At 59.4% G+C, this 15,507-nt stretch overlaps 1 protein-coding gene across 2 annotated transcripts in view; it reads left to right on the forward strand.

Annotated features, from left to right (window-relative positions):
• The first annotated feature begins 2,812 nt into the window (after positions 1–2,812).
• STXBP6 (syntaxin binding protein 6) overlaps positions 2,813–15,507 on the forward strand; it is a 50,414-nt gene continuing 37,719 nt past the window's right edge. For both annotated transcript variants that reach the window (XM_075613207.1, XM_075613208.1), the window contains exon 1: positions 2,813–3,632. The gene's annotated coding sequence lies outside the window, so the exon portion shown is untranslated. The remainder of the gene's footprint in view (positions 3,633–15,507) is intronic.

Genomic DNA, 15,507 nt, shown 5'->3' on the forward strand with positions numbered 1-15,507 from the left:
CCCACCCCACCCTTTTCTCTCCCCCCCCCCCCACACTTTCTCTCCCCCCCACCCCCACCCCACACTTATCTCTCCCTACCCCCCCCACCCTTTCTCTCCCCCCCCACCCCCACACTTTTCTCTCCCCCCCACCCCACCCCACACTTTAGGCTCTCCCCCCCGACCCCACACCTTTTCTCTCCCCCCCACCCCACACTTTTCGCTCCCCCCCACCCCACACCTTTACTCTCCCCCCCACCCCACTCCCCACTTGGCTCCCCCCCCACCCACATTGCTCTCCCCCCCCATACTTTCTCCCCCCCCCCCAGACTTTTCTCTCCCCCCCCCCACACTTTTCTCTCCCCCCCACTCTTTCTCTCCCCCCCCACACTTTATCTCTCCCCCCCCCACTTTTCTTTCCCCCCCACCCACTTTTCTCTCCCCCCACTTTTCTCTCCCCCCCCACACTTTTCTCTCCCTCCCCCACACTTTCTCTCCCCCCACCACACTTTCTCTCCCCCCACCACACTTTTCTCTCCCCCCACCACACTTTTCTCTCCCCCCCCCCACACTTTTCTCTCCCCCCCCACACTTTTCTCTCCCCCCCCACACTTTTCTCTCCCCCCCACACTTTTCTCTCCCCCCCCTACACTTTTCTCTCCCCCCCTACACTTTTCTCTCCCCCCCCCCTACACTTTTCTCTCCCCCCCACACACTTTTCTCTCCCCCCCCCCCACACTTTCTCCCCCCCCCACACTTTTCTCTTCCCCCCCACCCCACACTTTCTCTCCCCCCCCCACCCCACCCCACACTTTTCTCTCCCCCCCACCCCACCCCAAACTTTTCTCTCCCCCCCCACCCACCCTTTTCTCTCCACCCCACCCCCACACTTTTCTCTCCCCCCCCCACCCCACACTTTTCTCTCCCCCCACCCCACACTTTTCTCTCCCCCCCACCCCACCCCACACTTTTGTCTCCCCCCCACCCCACCCCACACTTTTCTCTCCACCCCACCCCACCCACACTTTTCTCTCCCCCCCACCCCACCCCACACTTTTCTCTCCCCCCACCCCACACTTTTCTCTCCCCCCCACCCCACCCCACACTTTTCTCTCCCTACCACCCCACACTTTTCTCTCCCCCCCCACCCCACACTTTTCTCTCCCCCCCACCCCACCCCACACTTTTCTCTCCCCCCACCCCACACTTTTCTCTCCCCCCCCACCCCACACTTTTCTCTCCCCCCACCCCACACTTTTCTCTCCCCCCCACCCCACTCCACACTTTTCTCCCCCCCACACACTTTCTCTCCCCCGCCCCACATTTTTCTCTCCCCCCCATACTTTTCTCTCCCCCCCCATACTTTTCTCTCCCCCCCCCACACTTTTCTCTCCCCCCACTCTTTCTCTCCCCCCCCCCCACTTTTCTTCCCCCCCACACACTTTTCTCTCCCCCCCACTTTTCTCTCCCCCCCCACACTTTTCTCTCCCTCCCCCACACTTTTCTCTCCCCCCACCACACTTTTCTCTCCCCCCACCACACTTTTCTCTCCCCCACCACACTTTTCTCTCCCCCCCCACACTTTTTTCTCCCCCCACACACTTTTCTCCCCCCCCCACACTTTTCTCTCCCCCACTACACCTTTCTCTCCCCCCCCACACACTTTTCTCTCCCCCCCCCCACACTTTTCTCTCCCCCCCCCACACTTTTCTCTCCCCCCCCCACACTTTTCTCTCCCCCCCCACACTTTTCTCTCTCCCCCCCCACACTTTTCTCTCCCCCCCACCCCACCCCAAACTTTTCTCTCCCCCCCACCCCAAACTTTTCTCTCCCCCACCCCACCCTTTTCTCTCCCCCCCACCCCACCCCACACTTTTCTCTCCCCCCCACCCCACCCCACACTTTTCTCTCCCCCCACCCCACACTTTTCTCTCCTCCCCACCCCACCCCACCCCACACTTTTCTCTCCCCCCCTACCCCACCCCACACTTTTCTCTCCCCCCACCCCACCCCATACTTTTCTCTCCCCCCCCACCCCACCCCACACTTTTCTCTCCCCACCACCCCACACTTTTCTCTCCCCCTCACCCACCCCACCCCACACTTTTGTCTCCCCCCACCCCACACTTTTGTCTCCACCCCACCCCACACTTTTCTCTCCCCCCCACCCCACACTTTTCTCTCCCCCCACCCCCACCCCACACTTTCTCTCCCCCCCACCCCCCACACCACACCCCACCCTACCCTTTTCTCTCCCCACCCCCCACACCACACCCACCCTTTTCTCTCCCCCCCACCCCACCCTTTTCTCTCCCCCCACCCCACCCTTTTCTCTCCCCCACCCCACCCTTTTCTCTCCCCCCACCCCACACTTTTCTCTCCCCCCACCCCACAATTTTGTCTCCCCCCACCCCACACTTTTGTCTCCCCCCACCCCACACTTTTGTCTCCCCCCACCCCACACTTTTCTCTCCCCCCACCCCACACTTTTCTCTCCCCCCACCCCACACTTTTCTCTCCCCCCACCCCACACTTTTCTCTCCCCCCACCCCACACTTTTCTCTCCCCCCACCCCACACTTTTCTCTCCCCCACCCCACACTTTTCTCTCTCCCCACCCCACACTTTTCTCTCCCCCCACCCCACACTTTTCTCTCCCCCCACCCCACACTTTTCTCTCCCCCCACCCCACACTTTTCTCTCCCCCCACCCCACACTTTTCTCTCCCCCCACCCCACACTTTTCTTTCTCCCCACCCCACACTTTTCTCTCTCCACCTCCTTCCCCCCCCCCCCCCCCCTCTCACTCCCGAAGCTCAGATCGGGCGGGTTAGTGCCTGTGATTGGCCTCCCTGGGTCACGTGGTGGCGCCCCCAGCTTTGCTGCAGCTGCCCGGACTCCTCGCGCCGCAGAACTCCGGGGACAGAGAGAGAGACCCGCCCCGAGTACCCGGCCTCCCCCTCCGGGACCCGAGCCCCCTGTCCCGCACCCCCAGCCTCCCCCTCCGGGACCCGAGCACCCTGTCCCGCACCCCCAGTCTCCCCCTCCGGGACCCGCACCCCGAGCCCCCTGTCCCGAGCACCCGGCCTCCCCCTCCGGGACCCGAGCCCCTGTCCCGTACCCCCAGCCTCCCCCTCCGGGACCCGAGCCCCCTGTCCCGCACCCCCGGCCTCCCCCTCCGGGACCCGAGCCCCCTGTCCCGCACCCCCGGCCTCCCCCTCCGGGACCCGAGCCCCCTGTCCCGCACCCCCAGCCTCCCCCTCCGGGACCCGCACCCCGAGCCCCCTGTCCCGCACCCCGAGCCCCCTGTCCCGCACCCCGAGCGCCTGTCCCGCACCCCCGGCCTCCTCCTCCGGGACCTGCACCCCGAGCCCCCTGTCTCGCACCCCGAGCCCCCTGTCTCGCACCCCGAGCCCCCTGTCTCGCACCCCGAGCCCCCTGTCTCGCACCCGAGCCCCCTGTCTCGCACCCCGAGCCCCCTGTCTCGCACCCCGAGCCCCCTGTCTCGCACCCCGAGCCCCCTGTCTCGCACCCCGAGCCCCCTGTCTCGCACCCCGAGCCCCCTGTCCCGCACCCCGAGCTCCGGATCCTTGTCCTGGGTCACTAATTCCTTATTATTAACTTATTAGGATCTCCCGTCACTGCAGCGTTACAGGTACAGCTTGTTACAGTCTCTGTGACACTTTTATTGGACCAGCATGAAATGTATTGTCTGGGCACGCTGCGTGGTGTGGGGGCTGTGTGTGAAAGACGCGGGGTGGGCACACTGCATGCAAGGGACGCGGGGTGTGGGCACACTGCATGCAAGGGACCGGGGTGTGGGCACACTGCATGCAAGGGACGCGGGGTGTGGGCACACTGCATGCAAGGGACGCGGGGTGTGGGCACACTGCATGCAAGGGACGCGGGTGTGGGCACACTGCATGCAAGGGACGCGGAGTGGGCACTGCATGCAAGGGACGCGGGGTGTGGGCACACTGCATGCAAGGGACGCGGGGTGGGCACACTGCATGCAAGGGACGCGGGTGTGGGCACACTGCATGCAAGGGACGCGGGGTGTGGGCACACTGCATGCAAGGGACGCGGAGTGGGCACTGCATGCAAGGGACGCGGGGTGTGGGCACACTGCATGCAAGGGACGCGGGGTGGGCACACTGCATGCAAGGGACGCGGGGTGTGGGCACACTGCATGCAAGGGACGCGGGGTGTTGGCACACTGCATGCAAGGGACGCGGGGTGTAGGCACACTGCATGCAAGGGACGAGGGGTGTGGGCACACTGCATGCAAGGGACGCGGGGTGTGGGCACACTGCATGCAAGGGACGCGGGGTGTGGGCACACTGCATGCAAGGGACGCGGGGTGTGGGCGCCCTGCTTACAAGGGACGTTGGGTGTGGGCACACTGCATGCAAGGGACGCGGGGTGTGGGCACACTGCATGCAAGGGACGCGGGTGTGGGCACACTGCATGCAAGGGACGCAGGGTGTGGGCGCCCTGCTTACAAGGGACGTTGGGTGTGGGCACACTGCATGCAAGGGACGCGGGGTGTGGGCACACTGCATGCAAGGGACCGGGGTGTGGGCACACTGCATGCAAGGGACCGGGGTGTGGGCACACTGCATGCAAGGGACGCGGGGTGTGGACACAATGTGGGTCTTGGGAAGTTACCAATATTTCTGTTTTTTTAAAGGGAATTTAAATGGCCATCCAATAGGAATCTCCAACCGACGGCGCTGCATCGTCCTTTTGGCCGCGCGAGCAGCAAGCGTTGGTGGCCATTTTGTTTCCATAGAGGGTCATTAAACACGAGTAACTTCTCTAGTAAATGTCCTTGGGGGGGGGGGGGGGGGGTGTCAGTGTAGCTGGAAAGAATACGGTTCAGCTCTGGATGAATCTCCCTGTCCCCTTCTCTGCTCCTCTCCCTGTCCCCTTCTCTGCTCCTCTCCCTGTCCCCTTCTCTGCTCCTCTCCCTGTCCCCTTCTCTGCTCCTCTCCCTGTCCCCTTCTCTGCTCATCTCCCTGTCCCCTTCTCTGCTCATCTCCCTGTCCCCTTCTCTGCTCCTCTCCCTGTCCCCTTCTCTGCTCCTCTCCCTGTCCCCTTCTCTGCTCCTCTCCCTGTCCCCTTCTCTGCTCCTCTCCCTGTCCCCTTCTCTGCTCATCTCCCTGTCCCCTTCTCTGCTCCTCTCCCTGTCCCCTTCTCTGCTCCTCTCCCTGTCCCCTTCTCTGCTCCTCTCCCTGTCCCCTTCTCTGCTCCTCTCCCTGTCTCCCTTCTCTGCTCCTCTCCCTGTCTCCCTACTCTGCTCCTCTCCCTGTCCCCTTCTCTGCTCCTCTCCCTGTCTCCCTTCTCTGCTCCTCTCCCTGTCTCCCTTCTCTGCTCCTCTCCCTGTCCCCTTCTCTGCTCCTCTCCCTGTCCCCTTCTCTGCTCCTCTCCCTGTCCCCTTCTCTGCTCATCTCCTTGTCCCCTTCTCTGCTCCTCTCCCTGTCCCCTTCTCTGCTCCTCTCCCTGTCCCCTTCTCTGCTCCTCTCCCTGTCCCCTTCTGTGCTCCTCTCCCTGTCCCCTTCTGTGCTCCTCTCCCTGTCCCCTTCTCTGCTCCTCTCCCTGTCTCCCTTCTCTGCTCCTCTCCCTGTCCCCTTCTCTGCTCCTCTCCCTGTCTCCCTTCTCTGCTCCTCTCCCTGTCCCCTTCTCTGCTCCTCTCCCTGTCCCCTTCTCTGCTCTCTCCCTGTCCCCTTCTCTGCTCCTCTCCCTGTCCCCTTCTCTGCTCCTCTCCCTGTCCCCTTCTCTGCTCCTCTCCCTGTCTCCCTTCTCTGCTCCTCTCCCTGTCTCCCTTCTGTGCTCCTCTCCCTGTCCCCTTCTGTGCTCCTCTCCCTGTCCCCTTCTCTGCTCCTCTCCCTGTCTCCCTTCTCTGCTCCTCTCCCTGTCCCCTTCTCTGCTCCTCTCCCTGTCTCCCTTCTCTGCTCCTCTCCCTGTCCCCTTCTCTGCTCCTCTCCCTGTCCCCTTCTCTGCTCCTCTCCCTGTCCCCTTCTCTGCTCCTCTCCCTGTCCCCTTCTCTGCTCCTCTCCCTGTCCCCTTCTCTGCTCCTCTCCCTGTCTCCCTTCTCTGCTCCTCTCCCTGTCTCCCTTCTCTGCTCCTCTCCCTGTCCCCTTCTCTGCTCCTCTCCCTGTCCCCTTCTCTGCTCCTCTCCCTGTCCCCTTCTCTGCTCCTCTCCCTGTCCCCTTCTCTGCTCCTCTCCCTGTCCCCTTCTCTGCTCCTCTCCCTGTCCCCTTCTCTGCTCCTGTCCCCTTCTCTGCTCCTGTCCCTGTCCCCTTCTCTGCTCCTGTCCCCTTCTCTGCTCCTTTCCCCTTCTCTGCTCCTTTCCCCTTCTCTGCTCCTTTCCCCTTCTCTGCTCCTTTCCCCTTCTCTGCTCCTCTCCCTGTCCCCTTCTCTGCTCCTGTCCCCTTCTCTGCTCCTGTCCCTGTCCCCTTCTCTGCTCCTGTCCCCTTCTCTGCTCCTTTCCCCTTCTCTGCTCCTGTCCCCTTCTCTGCTCCTGTCCCCTTCTCTGCTCCTGTCCCCTTCTCTGCTTCTTTCCCCTTCTCTGCTCCTGTCCCCTTCTCTGCTTCTGTCCCCTTCTCTGCTCCTCTCCCCGTCCCCTCTCTGCTCCTCTCCCTGACCCCTTCTCTGCTCCTGTCCCCTTCTCTGCTCCTTTCCCCGTCCCCTTCTCTGCTCCTCTCCCTGTCTCCCTTCTCTGCTCCTCTCCCTGTCCCCTTCTCTGCTCCTCTCCCCTTCTCTGCTCCTCTCCCTCTCCCCTTCTCTGCTCCTGTCCCCTTCTCTGCTTCTGTCCCCTTCTCTGCTCCTCTCCCCGTCCCCTTCTCTGCTCCTCTCCCCGTCCCCTTCTCTGCTCCTCTCCCTGTCCATTTCCCTGTCCCCCTCCCCGTCTTCCTCCCGTCCCCCTTCCCGTCTTCCTCCCGTCCCCCTCCCCATCTTCCTCCCGCCCCCCTCCCCGTCTTCCTCCCGCCCCCCTCCCCGTCTTCCTCCCGCCCCCTCCCCGTCTTCCTTCCGCCCCCCTCCCCGTCTTCCTTCCGCCCCCCTCCCCGTCTTCCTTCCGCCCCCTCCCCGTCTTCCTCCCGCCCCCCTCCCCGTCTTCTTCCTGCCTCCCTCCCGTCTTCTTCCCGCCCCCCTCCCCGTCTTCTTCCCGCCCCCCTCCCCGTCTTCTTCCCGTCCCCTCCCCGTCCCCCTCCCCGTCTTCCTCCCGTCCCCCTCCCCGTCTTCCTCCCGTCCCCCTCCCGTCTTCCTCCCGTCTTCCTCCCGTCTTCCTCCCGTCCCCCTCCCCGTCTTCCTCCCGTCCCACTCCCCGTCTTCCTCCCCCCCCCGTCACCCGCCCCGTCTTCCTCCCCCTCCCCGTCTTCCTCCCCTCCCCCTCCCGTCTTCCCCCCATCCCGTCTTCCCCCCCTCCCGTCTTCCCCCCTCCCGTCTTCCCCCTCCCCGTCTTCCCCCTGTCCCCGTCTTCCCCCCCGTCCCCGTCTTCCCTCTCGTCCCCGTCTTCCTCCCCGTCCCCGTCTTCTCCCCGTCCCCGTCTTCCCCCCTCCCCCATCCCGTCTTCCCCCCCTCCCCGTCTTCCCCCCCTCCCCGTCTTCCCCCCCCCCTCCCCGTCTTCCCCCCTCCCACTCCCCGTCTTCCCCCCCCTCCCCGTCTTCACCCCGTCTTTCCCCCCCCCCGTCTCTTCCCCCCCCCCGTCTCCCCCCCCGTTCCCGTTTTCCCCCCCGTCCCCGTCTTCCCCCCCTCCCGTCCCCGTCTCCCCCCTCCCCGTCTTCCCCCCCCCCTCCCCGTCCCCCCTCCCCGTCCCCGTCTTCCTCCCCGTCTTCCTCCCCGTCCCGTCTTCCTCCCGCCCCCGTCTTCTTCCCGCCCCCCTCCCCGTCTTCTTCCCCCCCCCCCCGTCTCTTCCCCCCCCCCCGTCTCCCCCCCCCCGTTCCCGTCTTCCCCCCCGTCCCCGTCTTCCCCCCGTCTTCCCCCCCCTCCCCGTCCCCGTCTCCCCCCTCCCCGTCTTCCCCCCCCCCCTCCCCGTCCCCCCCTCCCGTCCCCGTCTTCCTCCCCGTCTTCCTCCCCGTCCCCGTCTTCCTCCCGCCCCCGTCTTCTTCCCGCCCCCCTCCCGTCTTCCCCCCTCCCCGTCTTCCCCCCCTCCCCGTCTTCCCCCCCTCCCGTCCCCGTCTTCCCCCCTCCCCGTCTTCCCCCCTGTCCCCGTCTTCCCCCCCGTCCCCGTCTTCCCTCTCGTCCCCGTCTTCCTCCCCGTCCCCGTCTTCTCCCCGTCCCCGTCTTCCCCCTCCCCCATCCCGTCTTCCCCCCCTCCCCGTCTTCCCCCCCCCTCCCCCTCCCCGTCTTCCCCCCTCCCACTCCCGTCTTCCCCCCCTCCCCGTCTTCACCCCGTCTTTCCCCCCCCCCCGTCTCTTCCCCCCCCCGTCTCCCCCCCCGTTCCCGTTTTCCCCCCGTCCCCGTCTTCCCCCCCTCCCCGTCCCCGTCTCCCCCCTCCCCGTCTTCCCCCCCCCCCTCCCCGTCCCCCCCTCCCCGTCCCGTCTTCCTCCCCGTCTTCCTCCCCGTCCCCGTCTTCCTCCCGCCCCCGTCTTCTTCCCGCCCCCCTCCCCGTCTTCTTCCCCCCCCCGTCTCTTCCCCCCCCCCCCCGTCTCCCCCCCCCCGTTCCCGTCTTCCCCCCCGTCTTCCCCCGTCTTCCCCCCCCTCCCCGTCCCCGTCTCCCCCCTCCCCGTCTTCCCCCCCCCCTCCCCGTCTTCCCCGTCCCCCCCTCCCCGTCCCCGTCTTCCTCCCCGTCTTCCTCCCCGTCCCCGTCTTCCTCCCGCCCCCGTCTTCTTCCCGCCCCCCTCCCCGCTTCTTCCCCCCCCCCCGTCTCTTCCCCCCCCCCCGTCTCCCCCCCCGTTCCCGTCTTCCCCCCCGTCCCCGTCTTTCCCCCCCTCCCCGTCCCCGTCTCCCCCCTCCCCGTCTTCCTCCCGCCCCCCTCCCCGTCTTCCTCCGCCCCCTCCCCGTCTTCCTTCCGCCCCCCTCCCCGTCTTCCTTCCGCCCCCCTCCCCGTCTTCCTTCCGCCCCCCTCCCCGTCTTCTCCCGCCCCCTCCCCGTCTTCTTCCTGCCTCCCTCCCCGTCTTCTTCCCGCCCCCCTCCCCGTCTTCTTCCCGCCCCCCTCCCCGTCTTCTTCCCGTCCCCCTCCCCGTCTTCCTCCCGTCCCCCTCCCGTCTTCCTCCCGTCCCCCTCCCCGTCTTCCTCCCGTCCCCCTCCCCGTCCCACTCCCCGTCTTCCTCCCCACCCCCGTCACCCGCCCCGTCTTCCTCCCCCTCCCCGTCTTCCTCCCCTCCCCCTCCCCGTCTTCCCCCCCTCCCGTCTTCCCCCCTCCCGTCTTCCCCCCTCCCCGTCTTCCCCCCCTCCCCGTCTTCCCCCCCTCCCCGTCCCCGTCTTCCCCCCCTCCCCGTCTTCCCCCCTGTCCCCGTCTTCCCCCCCGTCCCCGTCTTCCCTCTCGTCCCCGTCTTCCTCCCCGTCCCCGTCTTCTCCCCGTCCCCGTCTTCCCCCCTCCCCTGCCCCGTCTTCCCCCCCTCCCCCGCCCCGTCTTCCTCCCCCTCCCCGTCTTCCCCCCCTCCCCCTCCCCGTCTTCCCCCCCTCCCCGTCTTCCCCCCCCTCCCCCTCCCCGTCTTCCCCCCTCCCCCCTCCCACTCCCCGTCTTCCCCCCCTCCCCGTCTTCACCCCGTCTTTCCCCCCCCCCCCGTCTCTTCCCCCCCCCCCCGTCTCCCCCCCCCCGTTCCCGTCTTCCCCCCCGTCCCCGTCTTCCCCCCCCGTCCCCGTCTTCCCCCCGTCTTCCCCCCCCTCCCCGTCCCCGTCTCCCCCCTCCCCGTCTTCCCCCCCCCTCCCCGTCCCCCCTCCCCGTCCCCGTCTTCGTCCCCGTCTTCCTCCCCGTCCCCGTCTTCCTCCCGCCCCCGTCTTCTTCCCGCCCCCCTCCCCGTCTTCTTCCCCCCCCCCCCGTCTCCCCCCCCCCGTTCCCGTCTTCCCCCCCGTCCCCGTCTTCCCCCCGTCTTCCCCCCCTCCCCGTCCCCGTCTCCCCCCCCCTCCCCGTCCCGTCTCCCCCCTCCCCGTCTTACAAGTCCCAAGTTACATGTTTAAGCAAAATGTACAGTATGTCAGGAGACTTGAGAGCTTGAAGCGTCTGCAGGTAACGGCCAATACATGTCTGCATACATGTGGTCAGACACGGATCCTTTGTACATACATTAACTGTTCAGGCTGAATCGTGGCCGTTATGACGAGATTTCTGGTCTTAAGTACTTGCCTGATGTTTAAGAATTATGGCTCGCACATTTCGAGGATAAAACTCATGGAAAAACTTGGCATGACGTGTAGATTTTTATTGTTATTGCATTAACATGACAAAATAAAATGTATGATCCAATTCAAACATACTGTAGGGAGGAAAAACAGAATGAAGAGGACAAAATAAAAGATATATCAGATGACATAATAAAGATATAGGCAGATAACGGGATCGTGGTGCATTATTTCACCTTAAGTGAAATCTCCCTCGTAAAGGTTTTACTGTTACGTCAGGAAAGCTTTCACTTATGTATGTGTGTCTAATATATAAACAAACATCGCTGGATATTATCATCCTGAACAAACGGAATTTGACCGTGCTGGAAGGCCGAAGTTGAGATATCCCAATATAGTCCGTACCTTCATCAGACCACTCCTTCCACGTACCTCCCATGCCCTCACTTCCTCCCAGTAGCATTTCTTTGTTGATGTGAGTGGAGACGGCAGGATTGTGGCGCAGAGGGAAAGATTAGGCCCGCAAGGCTGGATCTGTGCTTTTGGTGGTATGGGCAGTTTGCAGTACTAGGATGGAAGTGATGGGTGCGGTCAGTGTAATTTGACTTATCAGTCACATGAAAGCTGTAATATACTGCGAAAAGTATGAAGTGTGTTTGAAAGTGTGTGTCAAATATATAGATATAGATTTGCATGTCATTTCCCAGAATCCCTTGCTGCAGTGGAAGCGCTGTGTGCTGGGTGATAATGGTGAAAGGCAGGGTTGCAGACCTGCATAATACATGCAAATGAGCACACGGTAATATTTCCATTTGCTATATGCTTTACTGAGGAGGGTTTTTGTCATTTTTTTTACCCACCATAACTTAACTGTGGTGAAACCTATCCCTGCTTCATTTTGCAATGCCAGTATAACCAACCCCACACTGATGAGACCCATTAAGGTCGAAACGGCTGTCTGTGGCTGGGTTTACTGGCTATGCATCTTAACCCTGGCTGTGTTCAAAGCTGTGAAATGCAGCAAGCATAAGCTTACAGGGAACCATGTTATATGGTTTTGAAGCAAAAGGTGGCACTGTGTGCCCAGTAGCATGTCATTTCCCAGAATCCCTTGCTGCAGTGGAAGTGCTGTGTGCTGGGTGATAATGGTGAAAGGCGGGGTTGCAGACCTGTCTAGGACATGCAAATGAGCATACAGTAATATTTCCATTTGCTATAGATACACACACTCACACACACACCTGCGCACAACAGTTTCTGATAATTTCTTCCATCTCTCTGAACACTTCCCCTCTCGGTTTCTCTCTCGGGCCTGAATACATCATATTCTGTTAAAGTGAAGTTAATATTGCACCCAGTCAAAAAAATAGAAATAAATGACAGGTGTTGTTACCGCAATTTTAAATTGGTATTCATTAACATTGTGGTAATAATTTACCGGATGTGATATTTGGGCTAAAATTACAATGCGGGAATTAACACGGTCATTAATAATGCGTTAATACCTCATCACGATACTATTTCTAATGATAGGCTTCTGTAATATCTATTATTACTGAAGTCTCTGATCGATATAACATGAACCCGTTTCATGTCTGTGGCTACCAAGGCATAGCACCAAAGGGGTTAATATTATATTAAAAAACCACTACCTAACCCCATTGGCCACCTCCCGAGGGTAAGTAGAGCTTTGTGGTCAGCTAGTCCTGAGAATCCAGGACCAGCTGACCGGTGGGCTGCTCACAGGTTCATATTTACTGTAGTGTATTTGAAGTTATTTGTTATAATCTATGTCAGGTTGGTTTATATTATCTTGCCTATGTATATAATGGGCAGTATATTGGCCATTATATACATGGGAAAGATAAGGTTAATGCCAGCCTGGAGTAGGTGCTCAAATATTTGCGGGATTTCTGGCGTTCATCCTGTTTCGATAAATGTTGGAATTGAATGAATCGCCGTTAATAGGAAATATGGGGTATTTTGCGTCTCTCTTTTTATTATCAAATCCGATAAAAAGTGCTTTATTTTTGACTGCAACGTCGATGTATTGCACAATAACAATATTTTTGGGGCGATCCGCATTTTTAGGTTACCGTAGCTTGATGTATCCGCTCTCCTGTAGAACTTGTCTTTTTTCCTGCTATCCCTTCTCACGGCCAACTCCTTGACATACTCTACCCAATCTGTTATACATTCCTCTCCCTTCTCCTTATCCCCTGTATTGCTTTCCTTATCAGTGTTCCCTGGCTAATCTCTTATTACAACAAGCTAAGCCTGGCACATACTGTATAAAGCCCCACAGAATATCCCCGTTTGCCAACATGTCAAAAAAAGCCTTGCTCATTTTAGCCCTTGTCTGACATCCATTTAAAACACTTGACAAAAAGTGATTGATCCATCCTCCGAATTCTATGGTGGAGAGTCGTCGGTGTGTATTGTGCAGCACAAGTGAAGTGTCCCTATTCCCATTAAAGCTGCAGTTCAGTCAATATCCTGCATGTGTGTGTTTTTTAATAAATCAGTTCTGTAGTAAGAAAAAATACTTTTAGCATTTTCTGTTTTTAAAAAAACAACTTTGAAAGACCAATTTTCTTGTATTCTATTTTAACAGCCATTTGCTAAGTCGCTGCCCCTTCATGTCCTGTCACAAGCCCTGGCACACCCCTTTGTCAGCCCTGCCCTCCCTCTAGCACATGTCAGTGCAGGAGTGCTCATGAATATTCATGAGCTTCCACTGACTGACAGAAGCAGAAAAAAAACAGATCCCTTCACTAATTATGTCACCAAATTTCGCCGATCAATACATGGAGAACGAATTGACTGGCAGCTATACAGTTCTTTAGGTAATTCGAGATTGCCCACATAAAACTATTGAAGTAAAAAAATAAATTAAAAGAAAGAAGAAAAAAAAGACTGATCTGCAGCTTTAATATACACAAACATTATTTTCCCTGATAGAATAACAAAAGTACAACGAGTCTTTACTTTGTCATTTAAAGGACAATCCAAGACGGGATTTCTTTCTTTTTTCCCTCCATTTTTTAATACCGGATTGAAGCAGGGGGTCTTCGGAGCTGAACCCCATTGATTTCGGCCCCAGGGACCCACTGCTTACCTCCGAAGGGGGTGCCGGTATCTGTGCCGTTTTCTGCAGTGTAAAACTCCTGCGTCATATGGGCCAATAGGAACCTGCACTGGGGGACGCCACGGCTTCCTATTGGCCTGCAGGGCATGGGTGCTTTGAAAGTCAGCCATAATGTGAACCCCGGAGTGGCTACCGGCGCCCCCTAAAGGGACAAAGCAACTCACAAACGGAAATTGCAGCGCAGTTTAAAAGTAGCGCTATTGTTTTGGGTTTTTACAGGACATCCCCTTTGGAACTGAATTGGTTGCATGAAATAGTTGAAAGTTCCTGTTTGTAATTAGTGCAGTAAGGTGATCTTGGTGAAGTGAACTAAGTTCTGCTAACTTTAAATGTACCAACATGGCAGGTCTTCATCGATGTATGTTGTATAGAAGCTTTTGAGACTTTATACATCTCTTCTTTCTATGTGTGGTATCTGAAGTAGCAATGGTACTCACTAGTATCACTAGTGCAGTGTTAGTACAGAGCTGCAGAGGGGTTCCCAGTCCAAAGACAGTGCCTCAAACACAAGGCTGGTGATAGCCAGTGCAGCCTGCCATAAAAGTGGGTTCTATCCAACAGTGTGTGGGCATGGGACCAGCACGAGAGGTTAGTGCTCAGGGAGGGAGTCCTAATTCTGTGTTCCCTGAGCTCCCAGAGCTGTAAGGAATGAGTCGTTCTGGCTGAATACTCACTGGTGTACTTGGTCACACCTATTTCTACACACATACAATTATATCTGTTCCTGTGTCGGTTTCATTTAGTGTCGTCAGATTTCAGACTCACTTGTAGGTCTTAATCGATAAAAGCCTCATGTTTTATTTTCTTAACAGCTGCGGCTAGTTGTTGACATTCACTCTGTAGTTCCACAAAAAAAGCCCTTTCGCTGCCAGGGGCCCTGCAAATTCCCTTTGGCAGCAAAAGGGTAAAAAGCTGCATCACATGATTAATAAAAACTGCAGGTGATTTCCAGCTTGGCAAAAGTTACAGGGTTTATAGGACAGTGAGAGCACTCACACAGGAACCAACCTAGGGACAGTGAGAGCACTCACACGGGAGCCAACCTAGGGACAGTGAGAGCACTCACACGGGAGCCAACCTAGGGACAGTGAGAGCACTCACATGGGAGCCAACCTAGGGACAGTGAGAGCACTCACACGGCAACCAACCTAGGGACAGTGAGAGCACTCACACGGGAGCCAACCTAGGGACAGTGAGAGCACTCACACGGGAACCAACCTAGGGACAGTGAGAGCACTCACACAGGAACCAACCTAGGGACAGTGAGAGCACTCACACGGGAGCCAACCTAGGGACAGTGAGAGCACTCACACGGGAACCAACCTAGGGAAAGTGAGAGCACTCACGGGAACCAACCTAGGGAAAGTGAGAGCACTCACACGAGGAGCCAACCTAGGGACAGAGAGAGCACTCACACGGGAGCCAACCTAGGGAAAGTGAGAGCACTCACGGGAACCAACCTAGGGAAAGTGAGAGCACTCACACGGGAACCAACCTAGGGAAAGTGAGAGCACTCACGGGAATCAACCTAGGGAAAGTAAGAGCACTCACACGGGAACCAACCTAGGGACAGAGAGAGCACTCACACGGGAGCCAACCTAGGGAAAGTGAGAGCACTCACGGGAACCAACCTAGGGAAAGTGAGAGCACTCACACGGGAACCAACCTAGGGACAGTGGGAGCACTCGGATGTGAGCCAACCTAGGGAAAGTGAGAGCACTCACACGGGAACCAACCTAGGGACAGTGAGAGCACTCACACGGGAACCAACCTAGGGAAAGTGAGAGCACTCACACGGGAACCAACCTAGGGACAGTGAGAGCACTCACACGGGAGCCAACCTAGGGACAGTGAGAGCACTCACACGGGAGCCAACCTAGGGACAGTGAGAGCACTCACACGGGAACCAACCTAGGGAAAGTGAAAGCACTCAAATGGGAGCCAACCTAGGGAAAGGGAGAGCACTCGGTCGTGAAGCGACCTAAGGAAAGTGAGAGCACTCGGAAGGGGAACTGCACCCGCAGCCGTCCCAGCTCTTCCCCACCTCCCTTGCGGAGGCAGAGGTATGGTCCACACTCGCTCCTCCCCGCAGGGA

The sequence above is a fragment of the Ascaphus truei genome, chromosome 9 (assembly GCF_040206685.1).
Source record: "Ascaphus truei isolate aAscTru1 chromosome 9, aAscTru1.hap1, whole genome shotgun sequence".
NCBI lineage: Eukaryota > Metazoa > Chordata > Amphibia > Anura > Ascaphidae > Ascaphus > Ascaphus truei.